We start from the raw sequence: 26621 nt of genomic DNA, 5'->3' as shown, positions 1-26621 counted from the left end.
CCTTTATAGACCTCCATATATTAAGGCTGTGATTCTGATTCCTCCCCTTGCCCTCCCCCAAGAAAAGTATGGATTGGGCCAGGATATTTTGAAACTTTAGCTATATAAAATAGTTACTTCAAAGACAGTCTGTGCATGTTTGCATGTTTAGTTTATTAAGCAAAACTTAATTTCATTCTGCTATGAATGACAAAATTAATTCTCAGTCTTCTCTTCCCTTATATATCCAAAGAACATGTGATAGCAGTGTATGATGCTGAGCCCAGTCTCAGCTCCCACTCTCCACAGAAGTTTAGGAGCTTCTATCACAGGCAGTAGCTGATAGAATACAATATTTGATAATATTGAATCCCCTGTTGCAATAAACATCTCATTTGAAGCAGTAATAGCAGACTATTATTCTAACCAACCTTAATCTTCCTTAGCTGTAACAAATCATTTAGAATTACTCAGGGTAAAGTATATAGGTGAGATGTTAATAGAGAACCCGTTAGCCCAAACTGCTGTTTTAATCAAGAATTTGAAATGCAGACTAGAGCAGAATTTGATACCATAATAACACCTTTCAGACTGAAGGCATTCTAAAGCAGTGTCAGTAATGAGCTGGATGTGGGGGTGCTCTGACTGTGTGGGGAATACAAATATCAATGGCCACACTTTGTTCCACAGGAGTTTTCTTACCCAGAGATCAGAGCACGGAAATGTCTTTGACTGGAACAGAGAAAATACTGAATAGGCTGCACACCTGCCCAAAAATCCTTGGAAAAGAGTGCCAGTGTTTTTACCTCAGCACAAAGAGGAATTCAAGAGCTCAGTTGGGTTCCTGCATTTTCAGTGCTCATTTCCAGGTTCTGTGTCCCTCAAGCCTCCAAACCAGCACCCACATCCACCCTCCCTGCAACACTCCTGTAGAACCAGCAGAGCTACAGCTAAACCCAACAGCATCAAACAGGGGAAAATCAAAGAGAGAATAAGGGAAGGGTGGTGAATTTTAATGGTCTTTGGTCTCAGTGAATGCTTCACTCCTCAGCCAGAAGCATAAAAGGTTTCCAGGGTCTCACCACATCCAAGTGAAGGGATTGCAGACAAAAATGGCCAGAAAGGGTATAAAAATACTTTTTAAGAAAAGGAGAAAGAAAGAATTGTGTTCTTCACACATGGTAAAGATTTACATCCCAGATGATATTTGGGAATAGGAGAGAGAAACAACAAATTTTTCCTCATTTAATATCCACTGCATTGGAATGCTTTGTATGTTAACACCTTGTAGCAACACTTTGCCCACCAAGTCTCTATACTGTTGATTGATGTATTGATACAAAACATCCTCATAGTTGAGCTAAATGTCTGTAAAATAGAGGGCAATATCTTCATATACTGTAAAATCTGCATTGGCTTCACTAGGAAAAAATAATTAAAGTAACTGAAGAGAAAAAAGTCTCAAATACAACGTGGAAAGCTAAAGAAAATGTGATTTTATTCTCTTTGAAAAGCTGAACTCAGTTTCAAAAGGCAATTTTAATTAAAAAAAAATTCAGAAAATCTGGCATTATTTGAATAATAGAGACAGGGTTATGAAAATGTTTTAAAGTTGTTACTCCTAAGGAAGTAGAAATAAAATTTTTGGCCAATAGAGCAAAGATAAGATCAAAGATTTCATTCTTACTTTCTGAGAAATGCCAGTAACTTAACCATGGATTTGAGCATAGCAGCTCTAGGGATAATATAGGATAAACCAGTCTGACTTCCAAACAGAAGCATGTGGGGACAGCTACAGAAGTATAACTTCTTCTGTACCAGATGCTGAAAAACTGGTTTCTTGCTTTGACAAATACTTCTCTCATCAGTTCAAGCAAAATTCTGGAGCAGTTGTTCTTTAGTGTATTGGAAGAGCAGATCCATAATTGCTTTGTTTTCCTCAGCCTCTTATTTATTAAATGTTCACTTTCAATTCCTTCCTGAGTTTGCAGGGAGAGTGTCATGATTTTCTGACTGATGTGGAGGAGATGTTCACTGTCACTGGGGAAACTGTCACTGACAGACACAGAAATTCAAATACCGGTTTCTTCTGTGACACTTTTATCAGGTGAGTGAAACATTTGACTTCTGATAGAGTTTCTCTGTATGTTTGGCTTTAATGACTCACAGTCTTTGTTCATAACCTACTGAAAGGCATTTTGCTGCATTTTGTTCCTTTTAAATGTCTCTTGTTTCTGGTAGCCAGCTCACTTGAGGAAGTGCCAAAGCACTGTGGTGCCTTCCCATGTCAGTGCTCTGCAGTGACATCCCTCTGCAGCTGAGCAGGGGGAAAAATAACCTTCTACATCTCAAACTTTGAAAGAAGAAGGCACCCCAGGGGAGTTATTTGACAGTCTGCAGATTTTTGTAACAGGGAAACCAATGGAAGCTTCAAGTCTGTTTAGAGAGAATTTCTTCCTTGCATCTCAGAACCTTTTGCAGGGCAGAGAGCAGCAAAGCCCAGAGCAGCCTCAGCTGGGGCACAGGGACACCTCGGGGTGAAGAGATGGAAAATCAATATTGGATTCAGTTTGCTGTGTTAATTCCCACTTGGTTAACAGCACTTTGGATGGACTAGAACCCCTTTGTCCATTAGCTACATGAACATTAGAGATGCCACACTAAAATCTTGGAAGATCTGAAATGCTTTCAGTGGCGCAGGAGCGAAAAAGAGTTATATTCTCTAAGAAAAACCCAGAGCTACTAACAATCATATTTCCCCCTTTTCATTTTATATCTTCATTTAATTTGTGGGGCATTGTTTTCTGAGTGTTTTTGAAGTTACTTACCTTTCCTTATATTGTTCTGATGATTACCCTTCTAATGACTTCATAGATATTTTGTCTCGTTTAAACCTGGGCTGCAGTGATTTGCACCATGCTTTGAGCTGGCAGTCTGACTTCAAATTCATCCCATAAGCATACAGTTTTTAAAATATATAGTTTTTTTTCAATCAATTCTGCATGTTCTTACTAATAATTCTTCCCAATGTGCATGTATGAGTGTATTTCTGTGTTGAGGGAGAGAGGATTGATAAGCAGTGATTCATCTCCAAGAACAGCATTTTGGAGCTCACAGAATATATCAGAAGCTGCCATGCTAGATTTGAAATCATTTCCCCAGAACTTCCCTGTTATATAAGCAGTTCTTAAACATGCAGTGCATTACTGCCTGCCTTATTTGCATTTGTCATGTTCCAGGGCTATTCCCTTATCAACATAATACCCTCTGTGGTTGTACTGCTTACAATAAATTACTTCTGCTTTTCCTTTTGTTCTCAAGGTTATCCTAATCTCCCAAGAACACTTAAGGACAGTAAGGCTGTGAAGAAGCAGAGAACTGAAGTTCCATTACGACCCAGTAAGTTGAGCATTTTGCCATTTGGTACCTGCAGTGGAGAGCACAGAAATGCTGGGGGGATGTTGCACCATCCTGAAGAACCCCCGGCTCTCGTTGCCCTCTCCACTTGCACTGGGAACAAACCAAGGCACTGGTGACATGCAAAATCTAAATCCCTTCCAGGCAATCACGTGGCTAGTGTTCCAGAATAATTCTTTTATTTATAAAGTGTTGGGGTGGGGGGAGAGAGAGAGGTGGGTGTGCAGTTTATCTGGTCAGACTGTGAACGTGTGCAGGTGCCTGTCCTTCAGCTGGCAAAGGGATTGGGCATGACCAGCATTTAGTTGTCCTACACTGTGTCTCTAACTAAGAATTTCTGAGTGCAAAACTTAAATTCCCAGCCCAGATAACAGAGAAATGTAGCTCAAGCCAGCTACAGAGTATTCAACCTTTTGCCATAGTCTATGCAGAGGCAATAAATTCAATCCCACTTGAAAATGTCTTGTTTGCATAGATATAAATAATTTTAAACCCAAAAAACCTTTATAATTGGTAAAGTATGGAACAGAATTAAACTAACATTACTTACATGATGCCTAAAGGACAGATTAAATGTATTTATTCTTAAGAATACAGGAAATCACATGAGGAATTTACAGGAGACAATACTTACGCAATATTTTATATTATCTTTATTTAAATTTCTCTAAATATATCAAACTTTTGACATATTCCTACATATGCTGTAGTTTTCAATATCATATTTGGTCATGACATCTCTGTGAGAATATTCTGAATGTCACTGATGTTAAAATGTCATTATTTCACTTTTTGTACCAAGTATATCCATCATCACTTTACTCCCATTGTTTCATTTCTTTGGCTCTCAGACTAGTGAGCATTAATTTCAAACAGATTCATACCATTTTTGACACTTACTGGATTACACTGCTGGCATAGCTGACTTGTTTAGTCCTTATCTCAAAACTGAAATAATATTAAGGGCTGCTTTAAAACTGTTGTCACTGATGTAACCAGTGTTTTTAAGGTACTTTATAACCAAAAGGATTTTTTTCTTGTACACATGGCATTACAAAATAACTGTCACCCACTCTCCTGAGAAGGAGCCCAAGATGTGGTTTGTTCTTCTGCTTCACACTTTAATCCAGTGTTGCTTAACAATCTACACTGAGAAACCAATCTACATCTTGAAGAAAATATGATTACTTCCTTTGCCTTAAAGGCTAACTAAATATTTAGACAATTTTAATTGATAGAAGGTTGGACAATGTAGTAGCAATTTGGAGTTGGGAGTAAAAGCAAAATTAGTTGCTCTGGCACAAGCCCTTGGCTTGTTATTAAGGAAGATGATTACTATAATTAGTGGCAGAGAAGATGTACAATTCTCTTTATAAAATGGTTGTGGATGATCTCCAAAAAGTTATTATGCTGTCTGTCTGGCCAGAAAAATATCCAAGGGGGACACACCTGTGTTCAGCTGGGAACAGTTGTAAGGCTGCTGTTCCATGGCAGGCACTGCAGGGTCAGGGCTGTCCCTGCTCTGCACAATGGGCTCCTTTGAGCAGAGGGGAAAAGGAGAGACATGGATAACTCTTCCTCAAGGATCCCTTTTCCTTTGGTTGTCTTCCTTCCTGGTTTGGATTTCATTTGTCCTTTCATTCTGTGGGTCAGCCAGGAATCCACCTTCCCCAGTGCCTGCTGCTGTTCCTGGGTCAGGGAGAAGGACTCGACCTTTCTTCTCCCCCAACAAGCAGTGCCTGGATTCTCATATGGACAATGCCACAGCCTCCAGAGGAAGCTGGAAGCACCTCTGGCTTTGCCCCTGATCATTTTTCTTAGGGGATGGTTCCATAGGTTTCAACACCACTTTAAAGACAGAGAGAAAATGGAGCCTGGGCCACTGCTCCAATGGGAGAGTTTTGGTCTAAAAGCAAGGGGAATGAAACTCTCACTCTTTTCCTGGTCATTTTGAGAAAGAAACCAGTTTCTGGGTTTGTTTTTGTTTGGTTGGTTAGTTTGGGGTTTGTTTGTTTGTTTGTTTTGGTGGGGAGAGCTTTGCTTGGTTGGTTGGTTGATTTGTTAAGAGGAAATGAGTTTGCAGTATGCTTTGAAACCTGCAGGACCTGCAGGAGGGTGGGCAGAGAAATGCTTAGGTTGGTCACCTGCAGTGAGGGACGTGACACATAACTCTTTCAGGAATTCATCCTTTGTCATAATTTAGAGAAGCTGAGATTTTTTATCTGAATAACTTTTTATTGAACTCCCCCTTCAGTTTATGTGCTACCTACAGTCCGTGTAATCCAGTGTTGTGTCTCTGCATCTGGGAGTTTAAACTCCATGTAATTTATGTATTAGACATTAAATCCCTCTTCAAGCTGGTATATCTGTTTTGGGGTGATTAAAGCATTTTGTATGTGCTGTATTTATTTGCTCAGTCAAAGCAGACAACTGCGAGGAGAGCTGCTCTGGTGTTTCAGTCAGTGTTAACCATGGTGTGTGTTCTGCTGCTGGGCTGGACAGTAGTGCTCCTCTTATCCTGGAGCTTCCATCTCTAACTTCAGCCATTGCTCATGGCACAGAGATTTTTGTTCTCGCTCAGAGTGCTGCCACCTATGGTGTGGAAAGAATGAGGAAAACTTGTAACAGTAATGCTACATAAATAGTCCTTTCAGACTAGGGAGAGAAATACAGGGAATCCAAATGAAGATTAAAGAGAATTTGTAGAGAAAGAGCTGCCTGATTTGGAATGAAGTCAGGAACCCTGTGGCTGATGAGCTCATCCTCAAAAAAACCCCACCATAAGGCAAATTATGAACTCAGCCCCAAAAGTACAGGCCATCAAAAGTAAATAATTAATTCCATATATTTCATAAAATAGATATAAAAATATTATTCAACAGTAGGTGACATAGTGACAAACGATGATAGGATAACATTTAAATCTAAAATAAATTTTGTGAGAAATTATGCTGTCCTTCTAAGATGAGGAGAAAACTGTTTCAGTAGATGACAGCAGAGTCCTTCTGCTTTTTATCTCTTTAATCAATTTAAAAGGCCAACAGATATTTTATAATGGTGCCTTTCTTTCCCAAAGCAGGCATCTGATAAGGCCTTATGCTTGATGCTCCATTTCCCAAGCTAAAATCCCCTGCCTTGACATTGTTCAAGGTGAGCTTAAATAGGGCAGGACACACGCTGTTCTTACAGCTGTATTTGTTCAGGTGCACAATTCCAACTGCACAGGGCTGCCCATTCCCAGTGCTGACTGCCAGGAGCCAGGGAAAGGGAAAAGGGGAGGGAGGAGAATTTTATTTAAAGGTCCTGCTATTGTTAGAGCAGTTACAGTATCCAAAAGCATTATAATTAATAGCATCAAACATACAATTTTCTCTTCCTTGCTGTAGAAGAAAACAGATGATCTCACTGGCTGTTCCTGGCTCCATGGGGTCACTGTCAGTGGGACAGACACGGGCTGGGTGGCCCGGGCAGTGGGTTCATCCAGGGGGTGGTTGGTCACTGTGGTGCCCCCAGGGCTCGGTGCTGAGGCCAGAACTGTTCAACACCTTTCTGGGGGAGGACCTAAGAGCAGCCACAGGCACTTTGCAGAGGACACCAGGCTGGGCAGGAGTGTTGTCTGCTGAGGGCAGGAGGCTCTGCAGAGGGGCTGGGCAGGCTGGATCTGTGGGGTGACACCATGGTGTGAGGGTCAGCAGGGCCGAGTGCCGGGTCCTGCACTGGGGTCAGGACAACCCCTGCAGTGCCTGGGGCTGGAAAGCTCCTGCAGGGAAAGCCCCTGGGAGTGCTGGGCTGAACCTGAGCCAGCTCTGTGCCCACATGGCCAACAGGGCCAATGGCATCTGTCACACCACTGCACCAGCAGGACCAGGGCAGGGATTTTCCCCTGAACTCTGGGGACCTTCTCACTCTCTCCAACTACCTGGAAGGAGCTTGTAGCGATGGGGGGTGGGTCTCTTCTCATGAGTAACAAGTGATAGCACAAGAAAATAAGAGGAAATGGCCTTATTCTGCCAGAGGAGGTTTTCTAATGGGATAATAAGGGTTCTTCCCCCAGAGGGTGGTTGGGCACTGCCCAGGCTCCCCAGGGCAGTGGGCACAGCCCCAAGGCTGCCAGAGCTCCAGGAGGGTTTGGATGGTCCTCTGGGGCACAGGGGGTGACTCTTGGGGATGGTCCTGTGCAAGGCCAAGACTTGATGATCTTGTGGGTCCTTTACAACTCAAGATATTCTATGATTCTGGGATATTAAGAAAAATTTCTACCCCAAAATACTTGTCAAGCTCTGGCAGAGGATACCCAGGGAAGCTGTTGGCTCCCATCCCTGGAGGTGTTCGGATGTGTGGATGTGGTGCTGAGGGACACGGTTCAGTGTGGAGCTGCCAGTGCTGGGTTAGAGGTTGGGCTTGACCTTTGCCAAGCTGAAAGACTCTGCAGCTGTGTGGTGGTGCTGATGTTCACACTTGGCTGTGTTTGAGAAACAGAGGAGGGGCCCTCCTCTTTCTTTACAGAGAACTGCAGCCTCTACCTTTTCTCTTTTTTTCCTCCCTAATTTCTCATAGTGTCTTTATTAAAGAAAATAAATGTAAATGAGGTGCCTCTAGCAGTATAATTAAAACTTTCTGGCTTGATTAAAGTATGCAGACTGTCAACTGCTACACCCTAAGAGATTCTGCCACTGACATTTTAGAATATTCAATGCATTCAGGGGAAAATATCCCACAGGGGGGTTATTTTCTTCTAAGTAAGCATAATTCATGGCAGAATTTAAAGAAGAAAACCATGAAGTGGACTAAAGTAAACAAGACACTTCGAAGTATGAGTGAATCTTACTAATGTTCTACTGAAAATTGATGCTGTATTCCCAAGGCAAGGCATTATCCATTTATATATAAATAATGAGCTGTTACATAAAAATGTCTGTGCTACAGACAGCACTGATATCTGGGCATCTGCCTGGCTTACTAATGAGGCCAAGAGATGGGAGTGAGTCATGTTGCCAAGGAATGTTCTTGCACACATTGGTGAGAGAGGTTTCAGGATCTGGGTGTTCATTCCAGAGAGGGACACTGGGAGCAGGTGTGTGAAACCTCAGCTAAGAGCTGGGGAGGCCTTGGTCTTGCACAAAATGGTTGTGGGTTTTAATACAAATTATCCTTTCAACAGAGAGTGAAATGAACTCCCTAAACAGGTCAAGGGAGAGTAAAAATTGTTCATTTATAAAAGCTTGCAGAAGCTGAAAATTGTTCACATAGAATGGCAAGAGAACACGATCCTGTTTCTCAGTTCTCTGGAACAGTCCTCCTCTCTTTTTCATCTTTCTTAATTTTTTTCTTTTTTTTTTTTTCCTTTTTTTCTTTCTCTTCTTTTCTGTTTTCACTTTTTGTAAGTGACCCTGGAATGGGTCCAATTTTCTCTGGAAAGAAAGTACACTTTGATTTATTTTAGTTAGTTGTTTTCACTGTACACACATTGAAGCTTGAAATGTGCCGTTGGGGATTTCATAAGAAACAAAGTGTTACTCTATAACATTTTGCTTTTCTTGCATTTCTTCATTCAGCTCAGGTCTGCAGCTTGTTTAGGACTAAGATCCATAGAGCATGACTCTAACTCAGGTGAAGGTGTGACCCTGCCCTAAGGGAGTAAATTCTGGATCATGCTTCCTCTTCCCTCTGGAACTCTCCAGGTAGGTGTGTCTGCTCCGTGTAAGCCACTCCAGCATTTCTGTACAAGTGCTTTGGGATGTTCTACCTGGGACTGAGCTGATACACCAAGATAAGATGGGGTTTAAATCTTCTAACTCCTCCATAAACAATTCCATTCCTGCTGTCAGCCAATCCCTTTGTTATAGTTTTGCACAGCCCATTCTGCAGCTGGATCTCCTGGATGCTGCTTTAGCATTTTTCTCTGTTAGGCAACGCTTGCCCCTGGATGTCTGAGTAAAGGAGGCTTTAAAGGCTTGTCAGGCAAATCTAAAAGAAAAAATTGTTTGCCCTGAGCCACTCTGCAATTACAGGAAAAATCCTTCCTGCTGATGGAGCCTTTCAGTGCAGTGGGTGTGTTGTGGCTGTGCCATGCAGTGGGCACAGAGTCACCTTTCCCTTGTTGGGTGGGACACTCAGAGCAGTTCCCAGGTGCCCCAAGCCCTTCCTTCAGCAGGTGGTGCCTGTTCAGCTGCCTTTGGGCCTCATTTCATCTCCAAATGGCTCGTTTTCCAGCGTGAATCATACCAAGCAGAAATAGCCCTTTGCAGTGCTTAATCTTTCTCTCACTAGTTTTATTTAAAGATATCTCTGGTGATTCAAATTTAACTGTGGTTCAACTCAAATTTTCTCCATGTGGGTTTCCCTGAGTTATGTAATTTCTCACAGGCCGAAGAACCTCAGTTATTAACATCTTTTACTTGAAGTAAATTTTTTAATTAAGTGGGAAAGATAAAAAAACTGGAGGAGATTTAGTGCTGTTTATTTTATATTCTTTGAGAGCCACAGGATTATGTGCTGGCTTGTAAATGGGCTGTGAGTTTATTTTCCCCCAAGAAGAAAAATGTCCCTGGAATACTGCAAAGAAAATGAGTCTCAAGACTCAGTTCTAGATTTAGAATTTTCATTAATTGTTGGCTTCTGTGAGAATCAGTGTTTTTTAATCATTGCTCATCATGAATTCTCTCTAACTTACGTTTCTGCTTTGAAGACATGACTTTTTTGAGCTTTTGGAGACAAAATGATCTTGGGAAAACTGAACTGTTATCTTTGCCCTGTTCTAGGATGAGGATGATATTAAAAACTGCTGCTAATACCATCTGTAACTAAACAAAGCACTGTAACAAATGAAAGAAGGAACAAGTAAGCTTCAGATTTTAATAGACATCAGAAATATGTTCAGGCTTTAAACACCTTTGTGTAATCTGTGGAGTTTGTTATGGATGGAACTCTAAATGTAAACTACCCCTCTGTAGAGGAAGGATAAAAGAAAGTTGACAGTATTTGAACTTGAAAGAATTTAGCAGATAGTATCTGTTACACATTTCAGGTTATCCATTCCAGTTTGCTATTTCATTCACTACAATCTTACAAGAGAAAAAAGTATTGAAAGCGCAAGATGTAGATCAAAAGATGCAAATATTCACCAAAAATAGCAAATTTTATAGAGAAAAACTGAAACCATTTTTTCTTTCTCAGTCACAGAAGTGATCGAATTAACAAAAAAGAGTCAACTCCTTTAAAATAGTTTTGTGACTGAATATATAAACACTTTCTGTATTTGATAAGTTGTTCAGTAGCAGAATTGATACGTTTGAATTAATAGAAGACAATGTCTGAAGAATTCCCTGAGTTGTCCAGAAGGGATTGTCAGGTGATTGTAAACTGCTGCACACCCCTTTCTGAAGAATAAAGTGAAGCATAAGTTTGTTACCTTCAGTTCATGGTTTTTACAAAATTCTGTGAAGGAGCTCAGTTAGGAAATTTTTTTTGCCACCTTTATCTCCCTCCTTGGTTGCTTTTTTCCTGAGGTGAAATGTCTGGTTCCTCTGCTGTTCTGCAGACATTTGAAGGCAGCATTGTCCCTGAGAGGTGGGATCCCAGGATCCTCCCATTCATTGAATCCCTGTTCCCTGTGCCTTCTCACTTGTTTTGGACGAGGGCTGGTATGACCATATGGTGCATCTGATGGTGGAACTGAGTCAATTTATTACTATTGTTTTGATCCAGATTCCTTCCCAAGCACAGGAGTTTCCAGCTCCTTTACTGTTCAGCTGTGTGGTCTCTTGTACAGCTCCTTGTCAGCCTGATCTTTGCACTTTTATTTGTCTACATAACTTTGTAGTTTGGGTGACTGGAAGTTATAAACATTCATTCTGTTTAGCCTCAAAAATTCAAAGTTTTCTTTGCCTGAACAGTTACTGGACCCCATTCCATGAAAGATTGCCTGAGGAACATTCCACTTTAGCATCCAGTGGGTCCAGCAAGGTGCTGAACATGTTCTGTGGGAATGGGATTAACAGCAGCTTTCCCAGCCTCCCTGAGGAAGTGCACAGACCTCTGATGTAGTAAGACCTGTAAAACAAATTGGAAGTAACTCTTATTTTGTACCCATTGGTAAATTACATGACATTTCTACCAAAAAAGCCTCCCAAGCTGCCATACCAGCTGGAAATGCTTCAGTTTAGTATAACAAGTACAACCGTGAAGAGCTTTTATAGATATGACTAATTCAGTGTAGCTTCATTCTAAATTAATGCATTGGGACAGCCAATAGTAAAGCTATTAAAAGAATGAAATGATGGTGGAATTGTCAAAATTTCTCCCTTGGCTTGCATTTAGGAAGCCACTTTTAGCTACATGGGTCTCAAGTCAGCAGCAGAGACAGTCACACTACATTCAGTGTTGCAGGAGGTTTTTGGGGCAAGGACTTGAGGAAAACTGTTACCCACTGAACAGCACTGTGTGCCTGCACATGGAACTTCCTTTAGTTAACTTTCCTGCAGTTAAATCAACTTTAGTTAATTTTCCTTTAGTTAAGACAAAAGGGATAACACTGAAATTAGACAAAAAGGCCCCCTGGCAGGCAAAGCCTGTCCAAACAGATGGGCTTCCAACACACTTGAAGGTCACCAGATTCAGAATGTGCTGGGGGTGTGAGTAATCATGAGTTTGGGATCTGTCTCTGCTGCAGCTACAGGATCTAACCCAGACATGTCTCAGCAGTTCAAAGATAAGGCCCTTAAAGCAGCTGTCCTAGCAAAGTGAAAAAGCAACTAGATCCTCTTAATAAAAGAGAAAAGAAATCTTGCTGGCCCTAATTGGAAGGAAGTTGTAAACATTCCAGTATAAAGGATGCAATGCAGGGTGCAGAAAAATAGTATAGTGAGAGCCAAAGATTAATAAAGTGAACTGTGAGACTGCACAGAAATTGTTATTTCTGTTTGAGGTGTATCCTTCCAAATAATAAATGACAAAATACACCTGCACAACTGATTCATAATCCAGGTGAGCACAGATCTCCCCAGTGAACACTGAAATTAAGGAATATGGTGTCCTGGCAAGTCAGAAGTGACAGAATGCAGGTCCTGCTGTTGTGCTGCCTTGGTTACTCAGGGTTAGTGATGACTACATTACACCCCATATGACTTCCCCAAAAATAGACTGAATTAGTGTAAGGAATAATTTAATTCCTTGACTTGTTTCTGAAGAGTTTTCTTCTCCCTCGAGTGCAGGGTGTGCCTGTGTGTGATCCTGGACACTCAGGTGCTGAGTAGCAGCTGAAGTGCTGGCACCTGAAAATGCATCCAAGGCTGTGTGTTTGGGGTTTTTTCACTCTGCTGTCCTCCCAATTTATGTGCACATAACTTGGACCTGAGGCTAAATCTGCTACTGCTCACAAAGCCATGTGTTATAACCTAATTTCTTAGAGCTCTCAAATATTGAGAAGACTGTACTGCTGGTGCTTATGGTGTTTGACAAGTTAGGAAAAGTAAGGTATAAGCAAAAGTTCATTATAAGGTGTTGCCATTGACTTCCTATCAGTGCTTTCCACTGTCTGGAGGTAGTTTCTGTAGAGCACAAATGTGGTGAGCTGGGACAGAGCCTTGGAGAGCTGTGGTGTGACAGTGAAAAGGGAATTTACTGCCAGCAAATGCCACCCATGACCTGACCTCAGGCTAGTTCAGTGACCACGGCAAAAGAAAGGATCCACTTGGGCAGAGGGAATATTTCTGCAGCTGTGAGATAGTTAGAGCTCTCCTCATGGAGAAGTGTTATTGCATCCAGTGAAAATACTGAACATGGTACTGAACAAAAAGTGAGATTGTTAATCTTCTTTTTCATCCTCCCTAATGGCTTGAAAATCTTTCAAATATTCCCAACATTCAGTGAAAGATAAGAACACGTGGTGCTACCTGCATTCCTGGTTAACATGAAATGAAAATTACACTTGAAGTGCAGCTCATAAGCAAGACCTGCCAGGATTATTCCTATTCTTCCTCAGGAGCTGATAAAATTGTCCTTTTTAGATTTTTTTTCACTGCACTGTTGTCTCTTTTACTTTCATAAGTTTTATTATCTTGCTGTATGTTGTTAAATCTAAGTAGGAATATTAAGTACAGAACTTTTCCCATCAGTAAATGGTTTCTTTCCTATAAAATGTGTTCATAGCCTGAATTTAACATAGCTGCATCTTTCCAAGGTATTCAGGAAGCTTTTATGTCCTTATAACTAATCCAACATTCCATCAGGACTAAATATTTTAGATATTTTTAGGAGTTTGATTTTGAAAGTGTAAGAACAGAGATGAAATCCTCACCTCATTAAATTCCATGGAAGCAGGATTTAATTCTGCTGTTTCAACCCTATTGAACCCTGTTTCTTTCCCATTCATATATTAATCAAGTTACTATCATGAAATCAGACCTACATAAAGAAAGGGCCTTATGACCAGCCAATATTATAACATAATATTGAATTCCTACTCTTTAGTTTCACCAAAACCTCATTTTCCATCAGATGATCTGGAGTGAAAATGGGTCAGTTGGCATAATAAAGATATAATAAGGCACTGTTAAAGGTGCCTGAAAATTTCAGTTCTGAACAGAGCTGTAGGCTTCTTCTTCCACTTTCATAACATAAATCATTTATGTTATCCAGGTGTGATGAATACTAAATGATCTATGGAGGAAATCATATTAACAGACTTCTTTTATTATTAGAATGACTGCAGAGAATTAGGGTCAGTCACCTGAGTGAAAGATATGTAAGGCCAAATAATAAAATATGGGGATTGGATAGCACATCATTTCAATCAGGTTTGAAAGGAATAAACATACAGAAGCTAGAAAGGGAGCACTTGGACTAATGGAGCCTTGAATTTCCTGCTCCTTGAGGGCTCATTTCTTCCTTCTGCTGGACACAGAAAGCTGCAAACATCGTGTCTCCCTGTGAAAATCCATCTGTACATTGAGGGATGTGCCTGCCTGCCTTTGGACCTTCAGCATTCACCTGGAATTGTGGAAGGATGGCAGAGCAGAGTGGCCTCAGATCTAGTGACAGAAATCCTTTTGTCCCCAGTGATTTCCTGAGCCAGAACCCAGCCAGTGTGTGTGACTGGATGGCTCCAGAGCAGGTGCCTGTCCAAGGAAAGGTGGTGGCCCTGTCTGAGCTGTGCTACAGGAAAGGGAACATTCAAATTCCTAGAGAAGGATGAAACACAGTTTTCAGAACATGTTTAATCCTCTGACTCTATTCTGATGTGTATTATATAAATATTGGATAATATAGCATTGAAATAAAAGGGTTATTTGGTACTGTAAGGGCAAACTTTAAAATCTCCTCTGATCCTTGTCTCTGAAAATGCTGGTCTTATAAAAGCAGTTAACAACAACTATAACCTGCTTTATAACTGCTTAAAAACATACATCACGAAAAGTTTACCAGGTTTAATTACTGTTATTCAATACTAAATATACCTACAGTATACTTAATTTCATATTTTTGTTTGATTTCAGTCTCTGGTTTGTGCCCTTTTTTTTAACAGTTTCTCTATCTTATCTCTGCCTAAATAATTTTATTTTGTTTTTTAATTTGTTTTCCCACAGCCTGAAGAAAACTCCAAATAAAATAGGAAAATATTATTAGAATTGTCACATCGAATCAAAGTTTCCATTCCCCAAAAGCATTTTTTAAGGTGAACTTAATTTTTGTTTCTCTTACTGGGCTCATTTTGTCCAGATAACAGAGGAGAAAAGGTTGTTGTCTCCTTTTCCAGTTCAAAGTAATAATGGCTCACAAGAAGCCCAAAGCAAAGTGCCAGAGTATTCTCCACTGGCTCGACCTATTCTGGGGGGGATCAGGAGTGACAAATCCCACCCCAGCAGTGACACTGAACAAACAAGGCTTTGCCCAACTCCCTGGGTGCCAGGGCAGAACAAGGTGTTTATTGCTGAGAATTAGAGAGGAGCTGGAAAACATTTGGGGGTTTTTTGCAGGAATAATAGTTCCTACTAAATCAAGTTCTTAATGTGTTTTCTTAAAAGGCTTGACTTGTCTTCTGACCGGGGAGGGCTGAGGGCCTGAGCTGAGCAGGGCTGAGGGGCCTGGAGGACACAGCAAAGCAGTCACTGTTCATATTTATCCATTCCCAATGAGCACCAACATCAAAACAGCTGGACTTTGCTTTCTGCTCCCAAATGTTCCTGAGCTTTTCAGAACGACTGGGTGGAGACTGCAAAGCTCTGCAGTCCCAGGGGGCACCTGGGGAAGGTGCTGCCCCACACGCCCAGCACCCCCACAGCCCTGGTTGCTGCCCCACATTCCAGCACCCCCACAGCCCTGGTTGCTGCCCCACACACCCAGCACCCCCACAGCCCTGGTTGCTGCCCCACATTCCAGCACCCCCACAGCCCTGGTTGCTGCCCCACATTCCAGCACCCCCACAGCCCTGGTTGCTGCCCCACATTCCAGCACCCTCACAGCCCTGGTTGCTGCCCCACACGCCCAGCACCCTCACAGCCCTGGCATCGTGATCTCCTGCCAGAACCCACTACCCAGGTCAGTCAGAGGGTTAGTTCTGCTTTGCTTGACATGAGGCAGAGCTGTCCTTTAGTTCAGGAGTTGTCCTTTAAAACCCAAGCAGGTTATTTGGGGGATGCTTTCCTGGCCTGTGTGGGCCATCTGTCTCAGCACTTACGAGGCCTGCTGTGTGCCCTGTCCAGCCAGAGGCCTTTTGGGTTTTTTAATCTTATCCCATGTTGACAGGAAGAACAGCTTATTTTCTTATTTTCAGGCACTGTACACGTGCTGTGTACATGAAGTTTTATGCTGCACTTCTTCTCCCTAAAATAAACAAATTCAGTTCCTTCAAACCAGACTTATATCTTATGTTTGCAGGTTGTTTATTGTTCTTGTGTTCCTTGGATTTTTCTCCAGTCATTCCACCTATTGCTTAAGTTAGACCCAGTCTGCAGCTGAGATCTTACAAGCACCACATGCAGGGAATTGATTACTCTGGTTTTCCTACATCCCACAACATTTGCTTTTCTGTCAGAAGTGCAATATTCCTGACTTTCCTTTAGTTGTGATCAAACACCTGTTTTGAAGAAGTTGCCTATTGACAGAGAACTTACATTTACTGAATTGCTTTCAATAATCTTATAATAACTTCTTATAATCTTGCCTTCTGATATGTTTTTCAGACTTTAAAGAGTGGTGTTGTTTGGAAACTTTATAAATATATGCATTCATCCTTCAGGTTCTCATCACACCTTCATGGGCTGAGGAAACCAGCTCTGGCTCGAAGTCACCCCACCTTTGCAAGTAAGTCCAATTTTGCAAATGCTTGAGTGCAACAGAATTAAAATCATTAATGGAATTTAATAACAATCCTTGGATGATTAGGTATCTGTGGGAGAAGATTCATAAGGGCTGATGATAGAATGACAATAACAGCTTTTTGATGAATGATACATTCCTTTACATACTTGGTGAGTTCACCACTGACGTGTTTGTAAGAGTCAGAGCAGACAGACCCAAAGCAGCAGAGCATTAGTGGTACTGCAGCAATAACAAGATTGACTGAACAGGTTTGTGCATCATCCCAGGCACTATTCAAGTCCTGCTCCCAGAGGGAGAGCACCCAGGGCTGCAGCAGCTCAGTCAGGGCCTGATCATCTCCAGCACCTTTATCCTGAGGAGCAAACCCTGGGACAGTGACAGTTTTCCTGCCACATGTTAAGTTTACAGGAGCTCTTTCATCAGTGAACCATAATATCAGTATGTTAATCTATTAACATGGAATCTGCTTGCTAACAAAAATGTTTAACTTTCTCTTATTTTTCAAATTAATTAAAAAAATTCTAAAAACCCTTCTTAATTGATTGTGAATGAACTAATCCTTGCTTTTGTTTAGTTAATGGGTGACATAAAAAGAAAATCTTATTAACACATTCATCTTTGTAATACAATTTATGTAATTTTCCATGGAAAAATTGGCAAATGCCAAAGACTTCAGAAGTTTTATTTGATGTAAAGGCATCAGTCACAAGGCCTGAAAAAGAGTTATGGCTACCAGTGCCATAAATCAATACAAAATGGAGAGATGATAAATGGCTTCCTGGCTTGACTGAAGTACAAGTAAAATCAGATGGACAATGTGTCACCTAATGTCTGATCTCCCCAGACCGAAACTCTTCTTGTTCTGGGTAACCCAGAATAGACTTTTAATTCAAATGGTGCTGCTCACAGGCTGCAGGCAATCAAACACTGGAGCACAACTGCAGTGGGTACCTGCAGGTCACTGTGCAGGGCAGCTGGAAGGGAGCTGAAGGCAGCAAAATGAAAATATTAGAGTGGAGGAAACAGCAAACACAGAATATGATGAATTGTACGAGTCAGCTGCAGCAATAAAGCAAAGGAGGTCATAGTGAAAACTAAGATTACAGCTACCAGCACTGAATAATGCAGCACTAAAGAGATGAAACTTCTCAGCTCCAGAATGCAGGAGGTGGGATTCAGGGGGAAAAAAAGTAAGAGAAAACCTTGATAGCTCAGCTCAATCAACTTAACAATAATGGCAAAAATCTCTCAAAGGAAAAGCTGATCCACTAGGACAGGCATGGTCTTCATATTCTTTAATTAGCATTTAATTACATACCCAGAAGCATTTCTAGAGTATCAGAAAAGTAAAAGTCTGCTTTAAAGTGAATGTGTGATTGTCACCAGCAGAGATTGCTGTTTCATGAACTGTTAATCTCAGTTCAACGTTGGGGCTAATTTGGGGAGCAGACTCGATTAGCTGACAGTTCACAACTGTAACACTCAGGGAAATCCTGAGATGCTTTTCTGAGCTCCCTGACTTTCTGCAGTGGGCTCAAGACAGGGTCTATCTCTGTCCATCTGTCTGTGTCTCTCCCCTTCCCTTCCTCCCTCTCACAAAAGCAGGCAGAGATTTTATTTGCAGGCCAAGTCCTTTAGAGAATGTGATTGATAATGATTCTGTGAATTCTGAGTTATGACTCATAACATGTCTTTTTTGCCTTAAAACTCAAGTATGGGTACTGTTAGCTGTTTAAAAATATCAGCTTTCCAAAAAATAAATACAAATGAAAAATAATTAAGGTTATAGACATGCCAGTTGCTAATAAACCTTAGAAAATGTGACCCATAGGTCTGTGACTCAGGTTTAAAAGACAATTACAAACAAAGGAACTGCAGTCTTTAATAAATACTCAGAAATCCTTAGGGTGTGACTCATGGTTATTCAGTGTGAACATTGGTGCTACTGCTATGCCAATGCATTAGTATTTATTTTATTTTAGTTCCCAGAAACTAATCATGGAGCAGGGCACTTCATGCTGGGCACTCTCAAGCCCATGGCCGAGGAGATGAGGTCTGGTGAAGTCCCTGATGCTGTGGCCCAGCCTGGCAGTGTCCTCACCACCAGGAGCCATGAAATTCTGTTCTTCTCTCTTCATTACATTGAAACATGGTCTGAAACGCTCAGACCGTGGGTCACATTTTCCTCTCTGATACTGAAAAGTAGAATACATCCCTTTGAACCATTCCAAGCAAAGACAGTGCAAAAATAAATCTGAAAGCCTTTTGTTCCTGCCCTGAATTTGTTTGTAGTCACAGATGGCCAAACCTGCCCATCAGCAAGACAGGACAATGTGCCTGGAGCTGGCAAAGTGTGTTCTGTGTGTTCCTGGAATGTGGGCACACTGGGCATGGATGGGGCAGGCTGAGGAGGATCCCCAGCACGGAGCAGACTGTGCTGAGCTGTGAGTCAGGGAAGGATGAGCTCAAGGTCAGCTCTCATTAGGAATGTTGGCAATGGAACTGCTGGTTCTTTCTGCTGCTTCCTGACAGGCAGTTTTTTCCCTGGGGAAGAGAACATGGAACTGCATAAAGCATTTACTCTGACATAATTTGTTAACATATTCCTGCCTCTTTAACAAACAAACTGTCCTGATAGTTTTGTAAATATTGCATTGCAGGCACAAACCCAGATTTTCAGGGTTGGCTGTGTATCTCTAATCTCTGTCCCTGCAGGGCGTCGTGCTAATGATGATTTGTTGTTTGGAGTTTAATTAAGAAAAAAGTTAAGCTTTACTTACTTGTGTTCTTACAATTAAATGCAAATAGGTTTAAAAGAACCTGCTTAGGTATGCAAAGCTGAATAATACTGACAATCCAATAAAAACAATATGTATAAAAAGGCAGCTTAACTCCAAAACAAGGCAGAGGCGACAAGCTGCACAACAGGCTGGTTTGTGTTGATTTGCAGGGAGTGAAGTGGTGGTTAATAAGTAACTTTAAATCTCATTCAAAATAATAGATGCTAAATAGTTTTCTGTCTTAATCAACTCTCCTCCTGGCCATATGAACAGATAACTGTTTCTGTAGCCACAGGTCTTTTTTTTTTTTTACATTTTCACCGATTCTGGTGGGTTTGAACATTTTCTTTAGTTCATTTTTTCTTAAGCAATTCTGGGGTTGTTTTTCACTGCTTGTTGGACCTGCTTATACATCCAGACCATCATATTTGACCTGATCCTGGGCAAGTGCAGTCTGAATACACATTCTGCCTTTGTATCTGTCCTGAGTCACGATACCAGCATATTATCCTACACACAAATGCATATACATGCAAATTTCTCATTATGAAAGTAATGAGAACTAGATGAAAATAAAGCACAGTTTTAATATTCATTAAATTAATCATATGAAAGCCTTGCATTAGCAATTCAATCACATGGAGAAGTGTTATCTTAAGAAGTTCTTTAGGGACACATCAGGGTTTCCAGCCCAGTTTTGTGTCCGTTCTCAGCAGTGCTGGGATTGGCTGTCAGTGATGGCACTTCACTGCTACCAAAGCTTTGGAAGGTTTTCTGAGTATCAAGAGACCATTTTGGTGCAGAGGAATCAAATACAATTTGCTGTCGTGAGTGAGTCTGTCTGAATGTTTTCTCTGAATGTGAAAGGGAAAATGTGTCTGATCCACCAGGAGAGTAATTTTGTTCATTTCCTGTCTGAAATGATCAGACCACAACATCAGAGTGTTTTATCTGTTTAACTATAAATGAGCCAGAGCATCAATAAGAATAAAAGAAATGCTGCAGGTACATTTTGCTTGGTGTGATTTGTGATGAATAATTATGACCATTTCGCTCGTGCAGCTGTTTCACTAAGAAAAACTCCATTTGCCTCCCTACAGCTTGGAGACAGGATGCTGCCAGCCTTGGGGAGGCCCAGGGATTTCTGACAGGTGACAAACTTGTCACTGACCACTGAACCAAGAGCAGGCTGGAGAATGTGCAGCCTGGATGGCAGGAGATGACTTACTGAGGAGAGCTGAGCCTGGGAAATAACTCTGGATTGAGTCACCCTGATTTAATTCAGTTTAAAATTAATAGAAAAAGAAACCAAATGGGTTACTAATTACCTTTTTTTAATTATTTCAAAAGGGCAAGCTTTGAGAAATTAAGGGAGCTTGTCAGAGAATTCAGCTATGCTGAATTCTTGGGTGTCAATGAGGCTTGATGGTTTTGAGGTTGCTGTGGTTAATCAAAAATGCAGACCTTCCCAGAGTTGTCTTTATAAACTTTTGAATTCCTTGCAGGAAATGCTTTTAAACCTACTGGGTGAATGACTGTTCAAGCCAAGAATGTTACAGAGAGCCTGTAGGAAGTGGAGAGATGGATTGATCAGCAAACAAATCTGAATCAGGAGTCAGAGAGCTTATGGAGAAAGGTAAGAACTGGCCAAAAAAAAGTACTCTGGCAAAATGAAAACAATTAAATCTGGTAAAATAAAAGCAAATAATGAAAGATTCATGCAGTAAAATTAAAGATAATCCCTAGCTCCAATGGAAAATACCTTGCTTGTTTTTTCAATGCAGTGTTGAACTGGAAGAGAAGACAGGTCATGTCATGATACAAATAGTCACAAAAGCCCTGAAAAGTTGCTATACTGGGGCAAAAATTAAGGTTAATTTTTAAAGACTAAAAGACTTAATGGATGACATGGGCTGTGGTGGGAATTTCTAATAGATGTGCTGCTTTAGAGATTGATTTCTAGTTTCCTTTCATGTTGTGATCCGTGGCACAGATCTGCACAGTGGCCATCTAAACATTCCAACAGGGATTTATTCCTCATCCTATCTTGAACTGTTTAATTCCCCTGCAATCTAGTGATCACAGGTTTTCAGTGTGATATTCCTCAGGGTTCTTGCAGCTTGTCCTCTCATTTCTGGGGACCTTTTTCAAGGGCATTACAGCTACTTCAGGCAGGGAAAGACCAGTCAGACTCCAAGGTGTTCTTGTTTGTGTGCTCCAGTCAAGAGTTCCAACATCTACCTGTTTATTACTTTGATTCTTGGTGCTCATGGATTACATTTAACCTTCTCTCATAACTCTCTGTGTGGATGGCACAGAATGTTCTAAATTTAGTATCATTTTACAATGTTCTTAAACACTTAGGTTTTTATATGTTGTGTATAGAAAACCTCCCCTTCTTTTCTTCTGCCATGGAGTAGGAATTGGTCTGTGAAATGTACTGGTTGCAGTACTGTGGTAACTTCTGGAAATGTTTCCTGACCAGGGGCAGGTCAGGGTGAAAATGCTGCTCCTGGCTGGGCACACTTGGCTGCTCTTGGCTTTGTGCACTTCCACTGAGAGCTCCTGTCCTCCCTGATCCCATGTGGAGCCACAGAAAAGATGCCTGCTCTGACATATCAGAAAAGAGAATGCTCTAGACATGGGGTTATGGTTAACGAGATAAACTGTTGTTAAATTAAGGCAGAATTGAAATCTTTGTAATAATTCCAAGGCTATGTTATGTAGGAAGTGTTCTGGATTTGTTGGTGCTTTTCTTAGCTGCAGGAGAGATTTGTGTAGGCATCTGGGGATTTGTTTGCTCCTGTAGTAGAGCTGGTGAACGGAGCATTCCTGTCCATTTCTTCAGGATAATCCTGAAGGGCTCCTAAAATGGGAATTCCAGTTAATCAGGTTGGGTTTGGGACACAGAAGGCCAGAAAGAGTGTTTTTGTGTCTTGTGTGTCAGGAAAGGTGGGAGCAGGAAATTCAGCAGTATGGATGTATCTCTGCTCTGAAGCCAGTAAAGGAAATATGTTAAATAATATAATGCCCTCCAAAAGCACAAAAGCAGTAGGCAGATCTTCAAGGAGCTTCTTGCTTCCTCTGAGTGATCCTGAAAGCTTCCGGAAGCTCAGTGGGATTCATCACATCCTTCTCCTGCCAAAGCAAAAGATTCACGTCAGTTTATGTAATAATATGATAATATTGTGCCCATTAAAAATAGATTGTTACCAAAAACATCTCTTAGAAAACAGTCTGTACAGCCTGAGTTCTTTTCATGACATTATTGAAGAATTTTTGCAAACTCAGATTTTATTTTTAAAGCAGTTGGGATTGTTCCACAGCACAAGTGAACTAACCTTATAAGTCAAAATAAAAAGTCATCCTGGAATTGGTATTTTATAATTGAAAACTTTTCCAGAAAAAATATTTTTAATTTGAGCTTTTTTGATATAGAGATGAAATTTCTTGGTCAATTAACCATCACTGATGAACAGACAAGGAATTCCTTGAGCAAATTCATGCATAACACGTTGGTGTTTAATTCATTGCAGCCCCAAGGCACATCAGAGAGGGGATGGAGCCATCTGGAAAAGGGGTGAGGGGGGAGCTATCTCCTGAGGGAATTCCATCCTGCCCAGGATAAGTGGCTGGTGGATAAGAGGCTTGTCAGCCCCGTGTAATCCCACCATTCAGCACCTTTGGGCACTGCTGCTTTCTGAGGGCCTGAGCATTGAAAGGGAACTCAGCTCCACCTCCTGCCGTGGCAGCAGTGCAGGAGCAGGACCAGCTTCTGTCCTTCTGGCCCTGGGGGCAGAACTGAAGATCTGGGAGGCCAAACAACACCAGTCCTGTTCCTTTCCTTGCCCTCTTTAACCACCACTCCTCTCACAGACAAATGGGACATGAAGTCCAGGGCAGTGGAAGGTCCTCCCTCCCTGCCTGGACTGACTTCACCTTCTGACCCAACTCAAAGTTGTTTTACAATTCAAAGTTGAGTGCCCAGACACAAAACTGAATTTAAGTGCCAAAACCACCTCAGAGTTCAGTGAGAATGGAAGGGCACAGTAGCTATGAAATAATTGGTCTGATCAGGCCAAGGTCAAAAGGTACATTTGGAAATAAACTCTGCCTATTTTTTGTATTTCAAATTAAAATAAAATGATGGATTAGAGAAATTGAAACTCAGTAGTACTTTTGGTACCTCTTGCACAAACTGGCTAACTGGAATTCAGTTCTTAAATCCAAAATGAAGCAGCCAGAGCCTCAGAAGACAGTGATTAAGACATTAAAAGGAAATGTTCCACCATTAATATTCTGAAGTGTGCTCAATCTCACATGTCTTACTGCAGCATCTGCTTCCAAAATGAGTAATGCTGCAAAAGAAAGGGGAATAAGAAGAAAAAAAAGCTAAAGCAATTTTTTTATAAATACTGAAGCTTAAAGAAAGAGTCATCTTGAGGAATTTGAGAGGTTAAATCAAATATTAATCCTTAAAAGCAAGCAAGACATCCTAAGATGGGCTGAGTAGTAAGAATAATGGTTATAACTCGGGGTGAAGGATGGGTGAAGACTTCTATGGTAAAGGTGATCAGAAGCCAGCAGCCATCCTGCTTTGCAAAGATGCTTTTCTTTGTTGACTTCAACCAGTTATTGCTGGGCTGGCGTCAGTGTTAATGCTGAGAACTCAAATCTCCATCTATTCAGTAGCAGAGCAATCTGCCCTTTGTGCTTTCACAGGCTCAGTTGCATTTCAGAGTGTATATGACATTGCAGGGGGATGTTTTGCATTTAATGTATTTTAGATTGTGTTTTCACCTTTTTTACTTCTCTTAAAAACCGCCTCAACATCTTTTTAGTCAGATCTCTGTGACTTTTCTATCCCCTGCCTCTATCACATCAGGTTGCCATGGCAATGATATGAAAATGTTCAGAATCACAAGACATTCATGAATCATTCGAGCCAGGTTTCTGAAATTTAAGTTAAAAGAACTAACTTAGAGGTGACCCTGGTGCCTGTGTCTCACCTGAGCTCAGTTCCCAGGCCTGAGGATGGTGTCTGTGTACAGGAGTGTGCACACCCTGGTGTCTGTGTACAGGTGTGTGCACACTCTGGGTGTGTTGGGGCAGGAGAGGAGCTCAGGCACTAATTATTCCTCAGGGCTTTTCTTCCCTTCTCCCTCAGCAGCCCCACCATTAAAGAGCACGAGGTTTAATCCCACATGTCTTCAGTCAGAACTCGGTTTCTGTCCAGAGGCCAAGCCCCAGAGGTCCCTGGTCTCCTGTGTTTCCCTGTCCCTGGGCAGTGCCAGCAGTGCTGGGTGAGCCCCTGCAGTCCCCAGGAAGGGTGGAGGTTCAGCCATTCCCACAGACATTGTCCTGACTGCTGGGACTGGTTTTCCCAATGTCTTACCTGAGTCTGCCCGGAATTTATTGCAATTATTTCTTGTTCTGTTTCTACCAAGACCTACCAGAGGTGCTCCTTAGCCCTCCCCAGCACTCTGTTATGAAGCCTCTCACAGTATTTTCCCAGTATCTGTTCAAGTCCCTGGGCAAGAAATTCAGCACATTTAGGACCCATTTCTAGATCTGGTATCATTCTCCCTCTTCTCTTCTGGGTGTTCCAGCTGACACTCAGTGCCTGCAGTCAGATCTAAAGCATCAGCTGGGGGGTTTTCAGTACCACTACAAGAGCAGAAAACCTCTTACAGAACAGTTTCTATATCATAATACAGTGGCTGATTTTACTCATTATCATGACATGTGCTCAACCAAGGCTCCATAATAGTCCTTAGAACACCTTTTGCTGAATTGTTGCCCACACTGGCTTTAGTGTACCTTAAAATTCTTCCTAGGTAGAGCAAATCTATCTTGTACTTTTGAATAGCATCTTTTTTTTTTCGGACCAAATGTCCCATTTGTCAAGATCAGTATGAGTTCTGAGCACATCTTCCTAAGTTCTCACAATCTCTACTAGTCTGCAAATTTAATAAACCTAATCTTTATTTTGTATTCCAGGATAATATGAAATTATGGACTAAGACAATACACTTGTGTAAACTCATTCCCATGCTTCCTTCTGCTTTGATAATTCTTCTTATCTGTTCTTTTTTAAAATTAAATGGAGAAAACCTCAAAATTATGGAGAACTGCCTCCAGTGCCTATGAATCTTGTATCTCAGTATGTCTGCTTGCCTTAAGTTATACTGAAAATGGGATATAATATGCCTGCATTGCTCTGAAATATCTAAAGTAACTGAGGCAAATATCAAGTACCAGAACTGCTTCAGGTGAGGTGGTGAGGAGCTCCAAGGGGGACAGTGTGGATAACCAGGCAGCTTTTCCTGGCACCTGCCCTCCCTGATTGGGCTGTTCTGAACTGGGCAGGGAAGTGCAGCTATTCAGGCTATCAAGAAAATAAGGAGCTTTTGAAAAATTTGCTTTGTGACTGTAAGTCCTACAGTGTCTGTAAAGTCAAATTCAATAAATTGCAACACAGACAAGTTGAGTCCAGGAAAAAATGTGACACTTTGGCCACATTCTCTGTCTCAGGTGTCCTGCTACAGCTGTTAACTGGTTTGGTGACCGAGTCAGCTTTTCCTCCTCTTGCCCTGAGTTTATAAAAATCCTTTCCCCACACCCTGGAATGTGCATTCCCTTTCAGTGCAGGATCACATTGCAAAGTTAATTCTGTCTTAACAGAAGGGGAAATGTGAGTTATTGCCGCTGAGATCAGGAGTCCCCAAAGTTCTGTGTAAGGCTGTGGTACCCACAGGAGCCAGCTCAGGTCTGCAGGTGCCTGCACAGCTCCATCAGAGAGTTCTGGAAACCAGCAGTGAGAACAAACACGACTGACTCATGAATTGCTGCATTTTTCCCAAGCCAAGGTCAAACCCAGCACTTTAAACACACACAGAACCTCAACTGAAGTATTTTATCGGGGCAGGCCCAAGAAAAGAGGCAAAAGCACAGGATGTGGAGACTGTCCCTGGCAGCAGCTCCCAGGCTGGGCAGTGCCAGTCTCATCAGCTCTCCTGACAGTGGAGACAACAGCCACCACTGCCGTAATATTACAGAACATTATCTCCTTGAAGGGATAGAAGCATAACCCTGATATATTTGGGCAAGTATTGAGCTAAAATT

At 41.5% G+C, this 26621-nt stretch overlaps 1 long non-coding RNA gene across 1 annotated transcript in view; it reads left to right on the top strand.

The window, feature by feature from the left end:
• Nucleotides 1–26621, top strand: part of LOC135422793 (uncharacterized) — a 93090-nt gene that overhangs the window by 19200 nt on the left and 47269 nt on the right. The window contains exons 6-11 of the long non-coding RNA XR_010434593.1: nt 1971–2086; nt 3301–3378; nt 8957–9077; nt 14982–15070; nt 16634–16698; nt 21002–21132. This is a non-coding gene — a long non-coding RNA (uncharacterized LOC135422793). The remainder of the gene's footprint in view (nt 1–1970; nt 2087–3300; nt 3379–8956; nt 9078–14981; nt 15071–16633; nt 16699–21001; nt 21133–26621) is intronic.

The sequence above is a fragment of the Pseudopipra pipra genome, chromosome 15, assembly GCF_036250125.1.
Source record: "Pseudopipra pipra isolate bDixPip1 chromosome 15, bDixPip1.hap1, whole genome shotgun sequence".
Classification (NCBI taxonomy): domain Eukaryota; kingdom Metazoa; phylum Chordata; class Aves; order Passeriformes; family Pipridae; genus Pseudopipra; species Pseudopipra pipra.
This window is presented reverse-complemented; position numbering and strand designations above follow the sequence as displayed.